Source organism: Protopterus annectens, chromosome 2.part0 (genome assembly GCF_019279795.1).
Source record: "Protopterus annectens isolate FY-2018-M chromosome 2.part0, PAN1.0, whole genome shotgun sequence".
Taxonomy (NCBI): Eukaryota; Metazoa; Chordata; order Ceratodontiformes; family Protopteridae; genus Protopterus; species Protopterus annectens.
The window spans coordinates 703,688,990-703,708,487 of record NC_056728.1 but is presented as its reverse complement, the minus strand read 5'-3'; positions in this window follow the sequence as shown (position 1 = coordinate 703,708,487).

Below are 19,498 nucleotides of genomic sequence, written 5' to 3'. Positions count from 1 at the left end.
CACTCATACTTAGCCCTCCTAGCTGACATCTAATAACAATTAATACCTGGGAAGAATCCTACAGTTCAAGCTCCAGCTTTGGTACAAGAGATGGCTTTCAGTAATCTAGAGGAAAAATAGATCAAATCTGCTCAAAGCTAATTAAAATAAGTGAAACACTGAAAGAGTATATGAACTCAAATAACAAAAGTCTGGAAAAAGAATAAACAGCTATTCATATGAACTGATAAAGCTGTAAAAATCAGAGGTCGAAATGAAGAAAAGGCTGGCTGAGTATGAGACTGTTTAAGAAGAGATGTTTCAAAAATGGTAGTTAGAAGACAAGAGTATGCAAAGAATACCTGAGTGTTTCTGCCTTACCAGAGAAGCTAGAAGGAACAGACTGTATTAATTATGAAAGCACAAATAAGTAACTGGACTGGTATAACACATCAGGATTTGTTAATTGAAATGGCACATTGTATGCTGCAAACCTTGCCATTAGAAAGCAGCCAAGACCTGTATTAGTAAAGATGCAGTCATACCAGCAGAAAGAGGTAATCTTGACAGAAATGTGACAGAAGGGCAAAGTATTAAACACTGGAGAAAGAGCATTTTCAGAAAATTATTATTCACTGTACACCAGCAAAACAGAAGCAAATTTATCCCAGCGATCAGGAAATGTTGAAAGGCAGGTGCAGGATTCAAGCATCTGTATACAGCTGTCTTCAGAATATTTTTTCCTGGAAGAACAAAATAATTTTTGATGCAGAACAGACCAAGGAGAAAATATAAAAGTTTGTCCAATAAAAAGTGAGCCATCATACAGAAGGCGACTCTGCTTCTCATTCTGCTGATAATAAAGCTTATAGAGAGACTATAACTATGAAACCTTTTCCAGTGTTCCAAAGAAAAATGCTTGATTGACAGAAAAAAAAACAGGAGCTAACTAGAAGAATCGGGAGTACATTGGACTTTGAACCAGACTCTGGGGTTTGGGAGATGGAGTTGAACAAGACCAGCAACATTTAAATGAGTGAATAAATGTAAGACTATAAAACATCAGTCACACTTGTTAAATATGACTTTACAAAAAAAAGTGGCTGAGAAAGATTGGACTTTTGTTGACTTTGTTAAACTTGTGGATGACTAAGAATATACTCAGTTAGGCACACTGGTCACCAAGAAAGTCCAAAAATCCAACAGAATGCAGAATTAGTGTAAAATTAATCCTTTAATGTATCCACAACACCAACAAATTTAGCGCTTTCATTCCTCAGGGGAACTTCTTCAGGATAGCACAGCATTAATTAATCAATCCTTAAATAGTCAAGCTAGTTAAGAAAGACAATTTTCCATTGGTCAAAAAACAATCAAGTGACTTTTAAAAATGTGTTAAAAGTATACAAAAACCAGAATGTGGGCAGGTAATAAAAATAAAATATAAATATAACATATAAGGTCACTGAACATGGAAATAGTAAGACACAGCATGTTAATAGCTAAATTCAATTTTAAAGCGCTTTTCTTCAGAGCTGGTAGAATAGAGTAATGATTATTTAAGGCAGGGGTTGAACAGGCACCAAACTTTAGTTGTCACAGTAGCTCACAATACTCTAAACTCGTTTCCCAATCTCCCCCTCTTTCAAAGGGTTTTACCTGCTCCAATACCCAAAATTTAAAGGAATAATCGAAACACACCAAAGTGTGTTTAAATAAAGCATTAGTTTCCTTTCTCCTTGATAGTTCATACAGATGTTTATAAATTCTCTGTCTTAGGGTTTTCTCTGTTTTGCCAACGTAAAATGCAAAACATGAGGAGCAATATGCCAGGTATACTACCCCTTTAGAGTGATAGCTGAAATAACCCTTGCCCTTTAATAATCCAGCAGGACCCCCAACATGCAGTTCATCCACACTGGCTCCATAAGAGCACTGAGGGAATGTTCCACCTTTGTGTGTCCCTGTCCTTAATCTAGGGGTTGAATCGTATTTACAACTTTCAGAAATATTTTTGAAATTCCGTCCCCTTCTCAAACTATATTCCAGTTTCCCAGAAGACACATCGAGGTTGTTGGGCATACTAGCAAAAATGTCCCAGTAAGTCTGTATGATGTTTTTCATAAGATAGGTGTCCCGATGGAAGTCCATCACAAAATAGATGTCTTTACTCGGGGGGTACATTGGTAGCCCTTGCTTCTGTCTGTATATTAATTGTCCCAGTAATATCAAAAATAAAAACTGCCCCCCCCCCCCATTATCAATGGACAAAATGGGCATGTATCTAGTTCCCCGTTCTAGTAAAATCATATCAGTCAGAGAAAAAAACAAAGGTTCAGGGTACCCACGCTTGACAAAAACTTCACCTATATACTCTAGTTCAGAAATCAAGTCATCCATGAGTGTAGTCATGCATGCTGCCCTGACCATTTGGCCCTTGACAATGTTCCTTTTCTGTGAATATGGATGTTCACTCTTAAAGTGGAGATAAGAATTGGAGAAATATTTTTTGCGATATACAGAGGAGACGTACCTGTTATATCTAAGGTCTTTCCTAATTTGCACATCCAAAAAGTGAACATCATCCTCCATCACAAAAATTGGTAGTATGGTTAATAAAATCCAAGTAGGGGATAATAATTGCCTTCTGTCCCTTCCACACAATAAAAATATCATCCAGATAACAGAAACAGGGTCCCCTTCACATGGTCAACTTTTCACAAAGTTGACTTTCATATGATCGACTTTTGAAAAGCCGAACATGGGGAACTGCTATCTCTGTACAGTGCGGAATGGGAAAATTTCCCTCTTCCGCACTGCAGTGCGATCTCGAAGTTGGTATATTTAAGTTCCGGGGGGTGTGGGGAGTGGAGCGCCCCACGGGGGGGTGCAGGAGGGCTTGTCCCCCTGCTAACAGTTTTAAGGTAGGTGTTCATTGTGTTTTTTGTGTTTATTTTACATGGTCGACTTTTTGAAAGTCGATCATATGATCTCAGCCATATGAAAGTCGACTTTGTGAAAAGTCAATCATGTAAAGTAGATCCCAGAAATAACATCTCATGTGGTCATAGAAGGTTGAGGTGAATAGAAAATGCTTCTCCTAATACAGAAGAAATATATTGGCCTTGTTCCTTGTTTTTTTCTCTGACTGATAAGATTTTACAAAAATGGGGACCTAGATACATGCCCATTTTGTCTATTGATAATGGGGGGGGCAGTTTCTGATATTTCTGATATTACTGGGTCAATTAATATACAAATGGAAGCAAGGGCTACCAATGTACCCCCCAGTAAAGACATCTATTTTGTGATGGACTTCCATCGGGACACGTATCTTATGAAAAACATCATACAGACTTATTGGGACATTTTTGCTAGTATGCCCAACAGCCTTGATGTGTTTTCTGGGAAAGTGAAATATAGTTTGAGAAGGGGACGGAATTTCAAAAATATTTTTGAAAGTTGTAAATGCAATTCAACCCCTAGATTAAGGACAGGGATACACAAATGTGGAAGGTGCCCCCAGCGCCCTTATGTAGCCAATGTAGATAAACTGCATGTTGGGGGTCCTGCTGGATTATTAAAGGGCAAGAGTTACTTCAACTGTCACTCTAAAGGGGTAGTATACCTGGCATATTGCTCCTCATGTTTTGCATTTTATGTTGGCAAAACAGAGAGAACCCTAAGACAGAGAATTTATGAACATCTGTATGAGCTGTCAAGGAGAAAGGAAACTAATGCTTTATTTAAACACACTTTGGTGGGTGGATTATTCCTTTAAATTTTGGGTGTTGGAGCAGGTAAAACCCTTTGAAAGAGGGGGAGATTGGGAAACGAGTTTAGAGTACTGTGAGTTACTGTGGGAACTAAAGTTTGGTGCCTGTTCAGCCCCTGGCTTAAATGAACATTACTCTATTCTAACAGCTCTGAAGAAAAAAGCTTTAAAATAGAATTTAGCTATTACATGCTGTGTTTTACTATTTCCATGTTCAATGACCTTGTATGTTATATTTATATTTTATTTTTATTACCTGACCACATTCTGGTTTTTGTATTTTATATTTTGTGGCACAATTGCTACTATACTTTTAACACATTTTTAAAAGTCACTTGACTGGTTTTTGACCAATGGAGAATTGTCTTTCTTAGCTGGCTTGACTATTTAAGGATTGATTAATTAGTGCTGTGTTATTCTGAAGAAGTTCCCGTGAGGAATGAAAGCGCTATATCTGTTGGTGTGTTGGATACATTAAAGGATTCATTTTACACTACTTCTGCAGTCTGATGGATTTTTTGGACTATCTTGGCAACCAGTGTGCCTAACTGTGTATATTCTTAGTGATTTGTAAAATTGTGGATGAACTGAAAGCCATATACCCCACTTCATGTCCTTAATGTTTGGAAGGACACTAAAATATTTCTATAAAAGATTTTGTGATATAAACTGTATGTTATATTGTAAAGCATTTTCAGTGAATGCCATATGTAATAAGGATACTAAAGTAAACAAGTACTTTTTGTCTTTTTTGTTTTAAGAAATGTAGGCAATACAATGTCAAAAGAGGAGAAAGGCTGGACAAAAGCAGGTTAGGTTGTTAGGGTATGGAAGGGGGTAGAAATGCACAGAGTATAATAAATGTAGAGTTGAGGTGGATTGTTTTACTTTTGCATATGTGAATGTCTGGATTAATGCCCTTGGCTTAATCTAATAACACTTTTTTGTGTAAACAAGTGGGATTTAAAAATAAGAGACCAATGTGAATATAATGAAAGTTTGCCTGTAGCAAATATATGTTCAGTATGAGTTGAGCAGTCTGTAGCTGGGGGGAGCTGTATATCCTGTTCTTATGTTTCCATGGAAACAAGCCGACTACATGTGAAGACAATTAATCTTGAGAGGTCTGGACATTGCTGAGAGAAATGTACAATTAAAAGGTACAAGTGCAAGCAGCTTAGTAAAAAATAAAGTTTGAAATTAGTGGGAGTAAATAAGAGATAGGAGGTTTTCTGATACCTAAATACTTCAATGCATTTAATAAAACAGTGTATAATTTAGCTTTATTTAAAGATAACCAGTGTACTTTTTTAAGACTAAAAGTTAATGTTTTCTGAAAGCATACAAGTGTTTTTTTTACATCTGAGAAGAGAATAAATATAAGACAAAAACAAACAGCAATTAGTGAAAATAGGAGTGCAGGCTGTAACATGTGCCTTAAGAATGGATGACCTTAATTTTAGGTTAGTTAATGCCTATGGGTGTAGCTGTAGATTTGGGACATTTTTTCCATCAGAAGGATTAAACTTCATTATTTGAAGATGTACATAGTTTTGTTTGTTTGTTTTAAGTTAATAGGTTATGGTGGTGTTCTGGGATTATTTTGGAGGGTTTTCATTAAATGAAAAAGTCTTGTAAAATTTGACATAGGTTTAAGTGAAGATAACAAGAAATAACTTTAAAAAGGATCAACATGCCAAACATTAGTGGGTATCTGTAACACAAAAGCTGGAAATAGACATTTAAAAAAAGCTTTCATATAAACTAGGTGAGAATAATAACTTCTTATCATAATGACTACACTATCCATATTATTTTGGAATGTGAATGGCCTCATAGGTATAGACAAAAAGGTAAGAATATAGAATATTATTAATAAATGAGGAGCGCAAAGAGCAATGCTACAGCAGACATATTTGGAGAGAATTGAGCATGTGCATTTGATAAAGAAAGGATTTCAGGACAAATATTCATCAGAATATCAGGGACAAATGAAAGGGATTGCTTATAGTAATTACTAATGATAGAGGAGCTCCAATAGTGATAGAAGAGGAAAAATATAACAATGATAGATTTGTAGTAGTAAGAGGCTACTGGCAAGGGAGGAGAATTTGTATTCCACCTAATACTGCAATTATGGGGCTTAAGAAAACTTTGGGAGAAATATTCAGCTTTCAGCAGGGGCTATTACTTATAGGTGGTAACTAGAACTTGATTTAGAAAGATAAAGATATATCTGGGGGACCTAGAATGAACAATATAACAAAAAGGATGATTTCTGAAGAAATTTATAGAAATATTTAATATGAAAGATGTGAATTCAGTAATACATATTATTACCCAAGATACAATAACTGGGACAGACTAGACAGAAATTATATTTCACCAGAACATGTACATGTGATTGAAAGATCTGACACACATCCAGTAACTAATTCAGATCATGTGCCAGTAACAACTAAGAGAAAATTGAAGGGTTATGAAGTAAAAATGAGACACTGAGACATTGGCACATCCCCATCTCCCTGTTAAAAAGAGAGGAATTTAATGACTGGGTAGTGAGTTTAAGAAGAATGGCAGCACCTCAAAATAGCATGTGTGAAAACTACAGAGCAGATATGCAGCTGAGCACTCTGGGCATAGCGCAGGATTGTGAGTAGGACTTTAAAAAAAAATACTTTATTTTGTCAGGAGGGTACCATTCTAGGTCATTGCAATCTCCTCTTTACCTAATCCCACTTCTTCTCTAGAAAGCCCTTGCTTAGTGGGGTGTAAGCCAGTAAAGAGCTGGGGGTGTTGTCTTGTAGCAGATCAAGGAGGAGTTCTGGGACATACCAGAAAGCAAGAATGCAGTGAGAAAAAAGTGTAATATTGGTTGCAAATGGTTAAAATTTTAGAAATATAGCAAGCATAAACCATTGTGAATACAGAAGCCATCCATCCAGTATCTACTATGTATGGAAAGGGAAGACTCACAAGAAAGCTCCTAACAAAAAATCACCAGAAACATTTAAGAAAAGGGACTAGAGAAGCTCCAGTAATAATAGAAGAGGAAAATAAAAGATAATGACAGATTTGTAGTATTAAGGGGCTACTGGGAATGGATGAAGACTGTGCTAGCATTTATTTATATTCCACCTAAAACTATTATTTTGGAGCTTAAAAACTGGGAGAAATAATCAGCTTTCAGCAGGGAATATTACTTAACAGCTGGGAAGTGGAATTTGATTTGCAACAGTGAGTGGGGGCATATTTGGGAAAATATAACAAAAGAGTGTAGATTTCCGAAGAAATTTATGAAAATATTTGGTATGAAAGAGATGATTTCAGTAGTAGGAATTCTGAGATAATTTACATATTATTTTCAAAGGAACAACAATCAGGCTAGACTTGACAGAAATTATATTTCATAGGAGTATGAGTTGAGAACTTTGATGCACACCCAATAACTATTTCAGATCATGCACCAAAAATTACTAAGACAAAAATACAGGGCAATGAAATTAAGATGAGACTACCCGTTAAAAAGAGAATAATTTAAAGAATAGTAAGTGGAAATTATCTGGCAGTTTTAGGGAAGACAGAAAGTACTCCAGAAGTTATAGCTCGCTATTGGGATAAAATGAAAGTGAAATTTAAAAAATAGGGTAGAAATAAAAGAAAATTAATGTGATTAGGAAATAATAAGAATAATTTAGAGAGCTGACAAACTTTAAAGTACTGCAAAATAGAGGGAATCTCAAAGAACAAGAAGAGGTTCAATTGCAGAGTGCTAAGCAGAAAATAAGAGTACCTGGATAATATGCATGAGAGTGGAAAGATTGCTGTTTTTTGATAATAACTCCAGTGCACAAAAACTTTTGGCACAACAACTTGGGCAACAGAAATTAGAAAGGGTTGTTGCCAAACTTAGGGAGCCTATAACAAGAAAAATAACCAGAGATCCTGTAGAGGTATTACAGATATTTTGGAAGTTTTATGAAAATTTGTATAAAGCAGAAAAGTGAGGATATCAAGAAAAAGCACAAATGAAAATATTTATGGAAGAATTAAATATGACAAGGTTAGAGGTAGATGAGGCTCAAAAACTAACATTTAAGCTAGGAGGAGCTGAAATAAAAAAGGTGATGTATAACCAATCTACAGGAAAGACTTCAAGAATAGATGGTATTCTGGTGGAAGTTTGGATGTTAAGAGGGAAGAAAGTGATAAAGATCTGGAAGGTTTCGTTTAACAAGAAAGGGAGGCACAACATCCTGGAAAAAAGTTATGGTGGCTGTATTATCTAAAGGCAGTAAAGACCCATAAGATTCAGCTAAATAGGCCCATTTTGATTTTAAGCCATGATTATAAAGTGTTTATGTGTACCAATGGTTAAAAGAATGGCAAAGGTGATCTCAAAATTGATATGTATGGACCAGTGTGGTTTTGTGGGGGGGGAGGCAAAAATTTGACAACATTAATAGAACAATGATGATCTAGAGGGAAACAGAATGTAAGAAAATACTGCTGTCATTGTGGGTCTTGATGCAGAAAAAGCTCCCAACAGAGTAAGCCATGATTTTATGAGTAGGGCTTAGAAGTATTTGCATTTCCTCATAAAATAATAAGGTTAATTAGAAGCAAATTCAAACTGATAATCAAACGTCCAGGTAGCAAATGGCACAAAAAGAACTTTAAGAAAATCTTAAGAGCTTTTGTCTATTTCACACAATAGACATTATCAGAACCATTTGAAAATTAGCTGTTAGCTTCAAACAAGTATAAAAATACATTTAAATACACACCCCCTCTAAAAACACCAGTAAGAAACTTCAAAACAAAAAATCTTCTAATTGCGTTAAAGAGCTAACAATCAAATACATTCATTGAACCATTCCTAACTAAGAATGATCCAAATTAAAAAATGAAAATGAACATGCGAATAAAAATAAAAATAAGGATAAACACAATATGAATACAACACAATCAGCTAAATCAAAACTTAGAAGCTCTGCATTTTAATTTGCTTGTAATGGAGATGGCTTAATTTAAGCCAGGAGGGCTCTTATCATCAAGACGTAGCTGCCAAACCATCTCCCTGTGTAATAATTGGTTCTGCCAGTTCCCAGAATGTAAGTCTGACTGGATGTTCTCTAAACTGGAAAATTTAAACATTCTGAAATTTGTGCAATAAACTGCATGTCTGGCCAAGGTGCTATTGTTATCATTTTGTTTATACTGTGAAGGTTCTGGTATATCCTTTTGTTGAGCCTGTTGTTCGTCTTTCCCACATAAAAAGTGTGACAGGTACAGCAACTTGCTAGGTAAACCACCTTATCAGTATAACAGGAGTACCTACCTCTCATTCATTTGTATACTTTATTAAATAATTCACCTTCTGTTTCTGAATCAGTATCTGGACATTGGTTGCAAACTCCACATTTACTAGTTTTGAATGAACCATTATAGCCTGTTTTAAATGGTCTCTCCATGATACGTTTGATGTTTGACCTGTTTCTAAAGGTAAAGCCTGGTGGTTTTACACAACATGCTTTAAGAGTCTCATCCCCTTGCAGGATTCACCAGTTTTTACATATAATGTTCTGAATATCTCGTGAGTCTAAAGTGTAACGCAGAACCATGTTTTCCGAAGTATGTTGACTGGTACTATTATCATCGTTACTCACCAGGACAGGCAAACTGGGCTTGTACAAGCCCTTTTTGATAATAGGAGCAAATGTCTCAGTCCTTTCATTGTAGATTTGTACATATTGTTGCTCTATTATATTGTCCAGTTACCCACGTTCCAAAAACATTTGCTTATGTTTATCAAACTGTAATTTACAGTCGTCATCCGAAGTCTTGAGGTTCTTACAAACTGATTCTGACAACCCCTCTTTTTTGGTGGGTAGGATGACAACTTTCCTAGTGTAGAAAAGTATTGAACAAGCTGGGTTTCCTGTAAATAGAAGTAATAAAACTGTCATTTCCATCCTTTTTTATTTCAACAGCTAAGAAGTTCATTTTATTTGTTATTTATTATTTATTTATTTTATTTATTTATTTAGTTAGTTTACATTTGTTGGCTGGGAATGTCTGACTGAGCCAGAGCCCTTTTTCAGCAGAGTCCCGGGAAGAAAAGCTCCATAATAATACAGTAAAAGTAGGCTAAAGTTATACAAACAAGTTTAAAAATGTACATATGTTAATTCTACACTAGACTCTAAATACTGCACGTTAACAATGTTATTGTCGTGTACCTTATGTGTGAACTTCGAGAAACTGGCAGACTGTTCCAGTTCATCAATAAACTTTTGTGGGTGGTCAGTACTGCATGCCCATATTAAAAAAGGTCATCCAAGCATCGGAAATAGCACTTACAATGTTCAGAGGAACTAAATTTAAATATCTCCTCCAGCTCCCACCTTAATAGAACTGAATTTGGGAAAGTGGGGGTGCAAGCTGCCCCCATTGTAATGCTTTGAAGTTGTTTGAAGTGCTCCCCATCAAAATAAATAAAAATGTTACTCAATATCACATCCATGAAATCTAAAATTAGCCTCACATTATTATTCGTTAGTACTTTTTGCTTCATTACAATGTCACTGAACTATTGCATGCCCTGTTCATGTAGGATGACTGTGAGTAGATTTTTAATGTCCATTGTGACTAAAAAACAGTTTTCATGACATTTAATGTTCCTTAATTTGTCCGAAAAGTCCCAGGAGTTCCAGAGAACATGTGGAAACTCCTTGAATAAAAATTTTAACCTGTAATCGATATATTTAGCAAAAGGTTCCATAATAGATCCAGCAGCTGCCACATTCGGGCTTAAAGGTGGATCAGTGTAGTTAGTGTGAATCTTTGGAATGCCAAATATTATAGGCATTACTGGAAATGTAAGCTTCAAGAATTGAACAAATCTGTGCTGATGTCTTCAAATAATAATTCATCCAACAATGCATGCATTGCACTATATGCAGTGCTGATTTCATTCATAGAGACCACCTGATCAACTGTTTCATCTGATAACCATATGGTAATTCTGCTAATGTAGTCAAGTAAATCCATTATTACCAAACCCTCCACCCTTGTCAGGTCTCATACTGCGAATGCTTTTGTTAGAAGTAATAGTATCCAGTGTGGTTCTCTCCTCTCTAGTCAAATTATGAAACACACGTGGTCTCTTTTTCATTAATAATCCCTGATTTCACATTCACAGGTTTTCCCAAAAATAGTGAATACTGGATGTAATAGGGTATTTGAGAGGCTTTTATGTTTAAGCTTATTTTGTGTGTTTTCTTCCAAAATTTGACCCCCAAACACCACATGTAAATTCACCTTCCTAGTGACATTTTTAATCTGTTAATGTGTGCTCAACGTCTTGATGGAATAAACAAAAACCCTTTTAAAAATAATTTATGATATTCTGGACCAATACTTAGATCTGTAAAATTTTGTATATTAAAGTTAAAGAAAGATGTCACAGAAACAGTACTTGGAACGGAGTCCACCAATGTGGTGTCTGGAAGGTATGTTGACATCACCACCTGCTGTTTCTGTTGGTTTTCTGGTTCCTTCTTGGCCAATACCTGTGTTTCAAGTTCTTCTCTTGGTAGACTGGAGTGTCCTGCTGTCTGTTCTTGTTGGCTATCTTGTTGACTTCCTAGGTTCTGGTTGGCCTAAAGGGACATCCAAATCATATTCCACCTGACATTCATTTGTTGTGTTGGAATTATGTTCGATGTCAGTGTGTAAACATGTTATGGTTTTCAATTTAATGTAAACTGTTTTGTTACGGTAATCAGTGTCATTCCTTTGCAGCTTTTTGTCCTTCCTCCTTTTAATTGGTAGTAACTTGGATTCAGTCTGGTGAAAGACACTGTCAAAGCTCTGTTTATGTTGTACAAAGTTTAAAATCATTAGATATTGAATTGACCAATTGGGATATCTCATCTTAAACACGCTCATCCGCCGTTCATTTTCTTTAATCACTAACCAGGTTAAATCTAACCCAGTTCTGTCAAATAACTCTAGAAATTCCATAGCAAAACAGGATGTCAAATGTCAGTGATGGAAAACTTCACCTTCAAATAGTAGGAAATTATTCAGTAACACTAGTTCCATCAAATCAACTAAAAGCTGTCTTTTCACATTGTGCATTCCCTCTTTGCCAAACAGGGCATCTCCAAAAAGCACCAAGCCTTGATTGTGCGGTGTAGAGGTGAATACATTTGTGACATCAACTGTAACTTTTTATTTGTTACTAGTATTATTGAATAATTTCCTACTATTCGAAGGTGAAGTTTTCCATCAAACAACAGGTGTAGCTATGGGGGCTAAATATGCGCCCATATATGCTAACTTGGTATTAGCTAAGTGGGAGGAAAACTGTGTTTTTGAACACAACTTGTATGGTAAAGTGATTACATGGTTAAGATTCCTTGATGACATACTGATTTTATGGCGAGGTTCAGTAAGTGAGCTTGAAGAATTTATTAGCTATTTAAATTCTACAATGTCATTTTTGAACTTTACATATAAAGTTGGTAATGAGAGCATTGATTTTCTTGGCATCACACTAATTGGGGATAAAAATGATAAGAAATTCATTTCTAGAGTGCATAGAAAGAAAACATACTCTGATTCCCTCCTACATTACAACGGTTGTCATCCCAACCATCAATAAAAGAGTGTAGTAAAGGGCCAAATGGTTAGGATTTCAAGATTGACAAGTAGTGAAGGTGATTTTGAACAGGAAGTGTATACTGTTGTACGTATGTTTCAAGAAAGAGGTTACCCAAATAAGTTACTGATTAAAATTAGGAATTAAGTACATAGAATAAGAAAAGAAAAATTCTTACCTATCTTGCATACCAACACAGGGACTACAGTCACAACATTAAAGGTGATAGATTATGATACATCTTTAGTATTGCCTTTTAATTATGAAGCTATACAAGTACAGACTATGGTCAACAATTCATGGAACCAGATTTTAAGTCCTGACATTAAAAATATGTTAGGATTGGCTCCTAAAGTGACTTTTTCTAGAGGTGCCAACCTTAAGAACCTATTTGAAAAAACATGTAACAAGAAAAGGATGGTATCTAGGATGTCTAAGTGTAACGTGTAAGGCATGTAAGTTTATTAACACAGGGCCATATGTCATGGTAGAGGGGTACCAACGTTCGATACCTAGTCCAGGCAGTTGTAATTGTAATACTAGGATGGTGGTCAATATAGCTACATCTTTGACCTGTTCAGCATTCTATGTGGGTAAAAAACACTAGAAAATTGAAAGAAAGAATATGAGAGCATGTAAGGGACATTAAAAAATTAAGAAGGAAAGTGCACTTTATAATCATTCAGTGAAATGTGAGGGTTTCAATAAATTCTTGTTTTTTATTATTGACAGAATTGTTGACCATTTTAGAGAGGGCAATGTTAACCTATACCTAGAGAATTTGGAGTTAGAATGGCAATTGAGGACAAATGCCACTATATCTCCAGGTATTAATGATAATATATCATTAAGTTCTGTATTGAAGTTAAGAGCAGTGCAGGTTTAAGGTGACCACTAGAAATAATGTCTCTTTTATAATAACACCCCCCCCCCTTTTTTGTAATGTCACATATGCAGGTTTAAAATACATATATGTTTCTTTGGTATACTTCAGTTACTCAAGTTTCTTAACTTAACCTATTTATTCATAGCATGATTTGCACATATTTATGTATATTTGTATTCATTTGTGCATGGTTATATATATTTTTATTTAGACATCCAGTTATTTAATATTGTAGTACATTTATTAATGTGTTTGTTTTTAACTATGTTTCTTTAAGAATTAATTGTCACAGCATTTTATAATTAGTAGTGGGTGTGTTGTATTTTAGTTGTATAAATGTAGAATTTTATTTGTGTTAATTCACTCTGATGATGCCCTATGGACATAGGGTGAAAGCGCTTAGTCTATGAATAAACAGTTCTTTTGTTTTCCTTCCTACCAGTTTGTGGATTACTCAGCGTTTTGACACTTTTTTCTTTTTTGTTTTATGTGTACATGCTCCTTTGAGCAAGTTTGCTTTATTTAAAGTTGACAGAATAATAGGTTTTGCATTAGCATGAATTCTCTGAAGGATGTGGAGTCTTAAACTCAAATGTTTGTCATTATTTAATTACTTCAATCCTCAACTATTTCACAGAAAAGTACATATTTTAGGAGGAACACACCAAAAATATGAGTCAAAAATCTGGACATTCAATCACACACACACACACACACACACACACACACACACACACACACACACACACACACACACACACACACACACACACACACACACAGTCACTTCCTCATTCATACCTGCATTCACTCACACATCTCTCTCTCCCGATCAAACACATATACACAGTCACTTCCTCATTCATACCTGCATTCACTCACACATCGCTTTCTCTCTCTCTCCCGATCAAACACACATACAGTCAGACTTCATGAGTCTGAGGGATACTTGGATGAAAATGCCATTGATACTGCTACAGCGTTAATTTTATGTGAGTAAAGGACTGCATATTCGGTTTGTGCTCTTCTTATTCCAATTTTTGGTTTAGTAATTAAAATAAATACTACTTATTCAGATTAACTGATAAAACTACAAAAATCAGAGGTTCAAATGAAGAAAAAGTTGGCTGAGAATAAGGCTTTTAAAGAAGTGTGGTTACAAAATAGTAGAGTTAGAATACAGAGCATGCAGAGAAAACATGATATTTTCTGCTGTATCAGAAGAAACAGACTGTATTTATTTTATGAAAGCATAAATAAGCAACTGGACCACTTTTTCACAGCAGAATTTGTTAATTGAAAGGACACATTGAGTGTATGCTCCAAACCTGGCCATGATAAGTAGCCAAGACCTATATTAGTAAAGATGCAGTCATACCATCAGAAAGAGTTGATTCTGACTAAAGTGTGCCAGAGGGGGATATTGATAATTGGAGACAGCAGAGTGTTTGTAGAAATGATTATTTACTGTACACGAGGCAGCTGAGAACCACATTTATCCCAGCTATCAAGAGGCAGGTATGAGATTCAAGCTGCTGTATTCAGCTGTCTTTAGAGTATTTTTCTATTAGGAACAAATACATTTCTGATACAAAACAGACTAAGGAGGAGGAAATAAAAAAGTGTATCCAACAAAAGTCAGCCAGTAAGCAGAAGGAGATCTGCCTGTCATTCTTCTGACAGTAAAGTTCATAGAGACTTTGCCAGTGAAACCTTTTCCAATGTTCCAAAGGACAATGATTGAGACACAGAAAAAAGCACAGGAGCTGGCTAGAAGAATCGGGAGCACCTTGGACTTGAACAAGACTCTGATATTTGGGGACGGAAATGAAGAAGACCAGCATCACTAAAAGTGAATAAATTGGAAACTATAAAGCATCAATCACATTTCTGAAATACGACATTGCAAGAAAAAAATGGCTAAAAAGTTTGAACTTTTGTTGACTTTCTTAAACTGTAAAGTATATACTGCACACCCACTTTATGTCATTAATCTTTAGAAGGACACTGAAAGTAGAAAAAGTAACTGTAAGTAAAACAATTTTTGTTCTTATTAGTATTTAAATAAAACAGTTTGTGATATAAACTGCATGCTGAACATAGTAAAGCAGTTTTGTGTAGAGTGTAGTCAGGGGTATTTTAAAAGTGGGGAGAATCTTTTCAGTGACTGTTGTATATGTTAAAGATATTAAATAAATAAGTAATTTTTAGTTGCAAGAAACATAAGCTTTACAGTATAACAAGAAAAGAAAGGCTGGAAAAAAGCAAGTTTAATGTTAATATGCTGTGATCTTGGGCTTCTGGGGTGTGATGGGTTGTAAAAGTGCACTGATTATATTATATATAGACTAAAGATATTTTCTTTTATTTTTACAAGGGCAAATGTCTAGATTAATGCCCTTGGCTTAGGCTATAAACAACTATCTTTTGTAAGTAAGTAATATTTAAAAATAAGACAAATAATGAAAGCCATGAAAAATGCTAAGTTTCTTACATCCATAGGCACCGGTATCATAGAGCGAGGGGGAGGGAGCACCCCCCCTCACACTTTTACAGCTGCAAGACCTGGACCCAATGGAGGATGAGGACTCATGCTTGCATTGCACACTAACGTAAATTCAAAACACAAAACTGCACAGAATAGCTGTTCATGCAGTAAGGAGGGGGAGAGAGTTTTGATTTCCCCCAAGGCTGTGCTCAGTAACTATGTTCCGTTCCATGACACCAAGCCTGCTTGGTAAGGAGAAGAGATTTTATGTGTTTTGGTTTTCACTCTGTTGTTATGCTGCTGCTTTGTAGTAGGGCTTAGAAAGATAGTAGGACTCCTGCTCGGTCCGCTCCGCTCTGTAAGGAGAGATTTTATGATCTGTGCTGTTTGGTTTCTGTTCCGTTATTAGGACTTTTGTTATACTGCTGCAGGAAGGACTGTGCTCCAGTCCGTTTTTATACTGCTGCAGGAAGGACTGTGCTCTGGTCTATTGGTGTTTGTGTGTGTGTGTGCGTGTGTGCGTGTGTGCGTGTGTGCATGTGTGCGTGTGTGTGTGTGAATGTTTTATATATATATATATATATATATATATATATAGATATATATAGATATATATAGATATATATATATATATATATATATATATATATATATATATATATATATATATATATATATTGCACTACCATAAAGTAAATCCAATGGGACATTACTGGAAATGATTAAAAGAGCTTGGTCTTAGATAAACATGCCATAATACACCAACTTAATTAAAAATTCACTGTCAGTTTATCATTTTTAATAATGCATCACTAGCTATAGGTACAGTTAATCCAGTGGATGCCATAGTCATTAAAACTGTCAGTTTTGGCCTATGTGAAATCATGGGTAAGATGAATGAAGTCATGGTTATAATATAGACAGTAGTCTGTAGGGGTTATAAACACATCTGGCTATAGGTTCATAGGTAAGTACATGGATAACATTACAAGGAGGAATACCACATGGTCTGCTACTTGATCCATTTTTATTTTATGCAGATGTTATTTATCACTATGTAGAGGGACCTGATATGTACTGTATATGTGAATGACTTGCAAAATGGGCAAATTACATCTTAAGTGGAACATAACTTACTGCAAGATTTATTGGATTTCATGGACAATATGAACATTGCCAGTGGTATGAAATGTAATGCCGATGTATTATTATTTTATGAAAGCTGGATATCTGAAACACATAACAGACTTTATGTAATTGTTACAGATAAGCTCTGTAAATTATGAGAACAGAAAGATCTGGGTATAACGTTAGTCATATCAGTAAGTTATGAAATACTTATTTATGGCATATATGCAAATTCAAGCAGCATCACTGTGTACAGACAGACTTATTAGCACAATAATTCCAACAGTTGTGAAGTGGCTGTTAAACCTATGCAAGTAACAGAAATCTAGTTTGTATATTCTTGCTGCAGAGAGGCCTCACATGGTTGCTTTCATTCTCTAAATTCAATCCTGTGTATTTCTGAATATACTGCAGTGGGATAACTATCTTAGTTTGTCCATGTGTGGTTTGTAAAGCCCTGTGTTGTGTTATTGTAAGGCAAATTTATGGGGAAGAAGTAGAAGAACCCCATGATCACGATGCTTTTAGAATTTAAATTGGGGTCTGCAATGCATACAGGCAGCTTGAGTCAAATTAATCAGGATGTGCAGGTGCTAAGAGGATGAAACCTGCTTAAAAGTTGTGGTTGCACAATGTGCTGGTCTGACTGAAACTAATTATTCCATAAACTGTTTGGTCTTTTTTTTTTTTGAATGAAGAACTTGTTGAGCTGCAAAAAAATCAGGCATGTAAGATAGAAGCTAGCAGTGATATTGCTTTTTGGAAGCAAGATGTATTTAATCTGCCTGGTTAATTCCTTTAAGACTGAAAATATACATAGAGATAACTGAGAAGACCCACCTGGCAGAAAACATAGGCATTTCCTAGAAACTTGGGTATCTGATTAAGCAAGACAGTATGTCTAACATGGAGGATAAGAACAGCAGAGGAGGGCATTTGATGGCAATTTAAGAAGATGAAGTGATATATGTTAGGCAAAGCTAAGACAGAGACAACATTGTCTCACATGCTGAAAGATAAGGGAGATATTACAGCAGATGATCTGAGACTATGCTTTTTGGGACAGAAAAACAAAATGAAGTTCTGTTTTCTTTGATGGAAATTCTAGGAATTATACGTGTCACTTAAATGTAGTCTCTGGTTATTATTGTGATTCTGTTATATATTTTTTCATCTATATATAAAGAAATTAAAACAGATTGCAAAAACAACACACTGGATAAAGCCAACTGACAGTTTACAATCAGTAAACATATGATGAAATACATATTATGTTGCACGAAAGTTCTGTCTTAAAATGTCAACTATATGCCATTTATTTTTACAATATTCTGATTGTTGCAAGATACCCTGTCAAATGAACATGCTATTGACAAAGTTTATTGCTTTCACTTGTTTTCAAAATTCTTACTTGTCAATTGCAAAATATTTTGAACATTTGATCATCAACTGTTTATGTGGTATATGAGCTGTGCTTGTGTGAAGGCAAGTTTTTTTTTTCTTTTGGTTAAATCAAAAGATTCAGATGTACCACAAATGTCAGCATTGAGTGCAGAGGTATAAGTGTTTGTGGGTTAGATAGGTAAGACCAATCAGAAAATGTTAATTAAAGCACCAAAAGGGAATTGGCTAAGCTTAAAATATCCTCCAAGTGAACCTATGTCGTGGTAGTAAATAGTTATAAAAAAGTGACATTTTTAGATCACTAAGTGCCCCTCTCACCCTCCGCCCCCAGTTTTCAACAGCTTCCGGAGCCTATGCTTACATCTGCCAAGATATCAGCTTGTATTTTTCCATTAGTAAATGTTTAGTGGGAGTCAAGAAGTCTGCAGCTGAAGGCAGCTGTACACTATGTTCTGACTGAACTTTACAAAGATTCATTGTTGTGTACTTTTCCATGGAGACATGCTGTCTGCAATAGCCATCAATTTAATTTTGAGAGTTATGAGCATTCTTTGCTGAGGGAATTGCAAAATTTAAAGGGACAATGACAAGCAGTTCAGTGAAAAAGTTTGAAATCATGGGACATTAATAAGAGATAGCAGCCTCCCTAGCAGCCTTAATACTTTCATGCATTTAATAGAACAGTGTATAATTTAGTTTTATTCAAAGATAGCCAGTTCATTTTTTATAGGGCTAAAAGTTAATGTTTTCTGACAGCATAAAAGCTGTTTTTCACATCTAAGAGGAGAATACATATAAGAAAAGAACAAATAGCAATTAGTGTAAGTGAGAACAGAGGCTGTAGTGTGTACTTTAGCACGGGCAACCTTAATTTTGGTTAGGTAAAGCCTGTGGGTGCAGCTGTCAAAATGGAATAACTGCTCCTGTCTGGAAGGTTAAACTTAATTTTTTGAAGATGTACATAGTTTTGTTATAAGTTAATTGGGATGGGGGTATTTTTAAAATGTATTTTGTGTTTTGTTGGAGTATTTTCATTAAAATACAAAGTCTTGAAAATATGTCATAGGTTCAAATGGAGATGACAGGAAACAACTGTGTAAAAGATCAGCCTGCCAAACATTAGTGTGTGCATTTAACACAAAAGTTGGAAATATATATTCAAAAAACTGT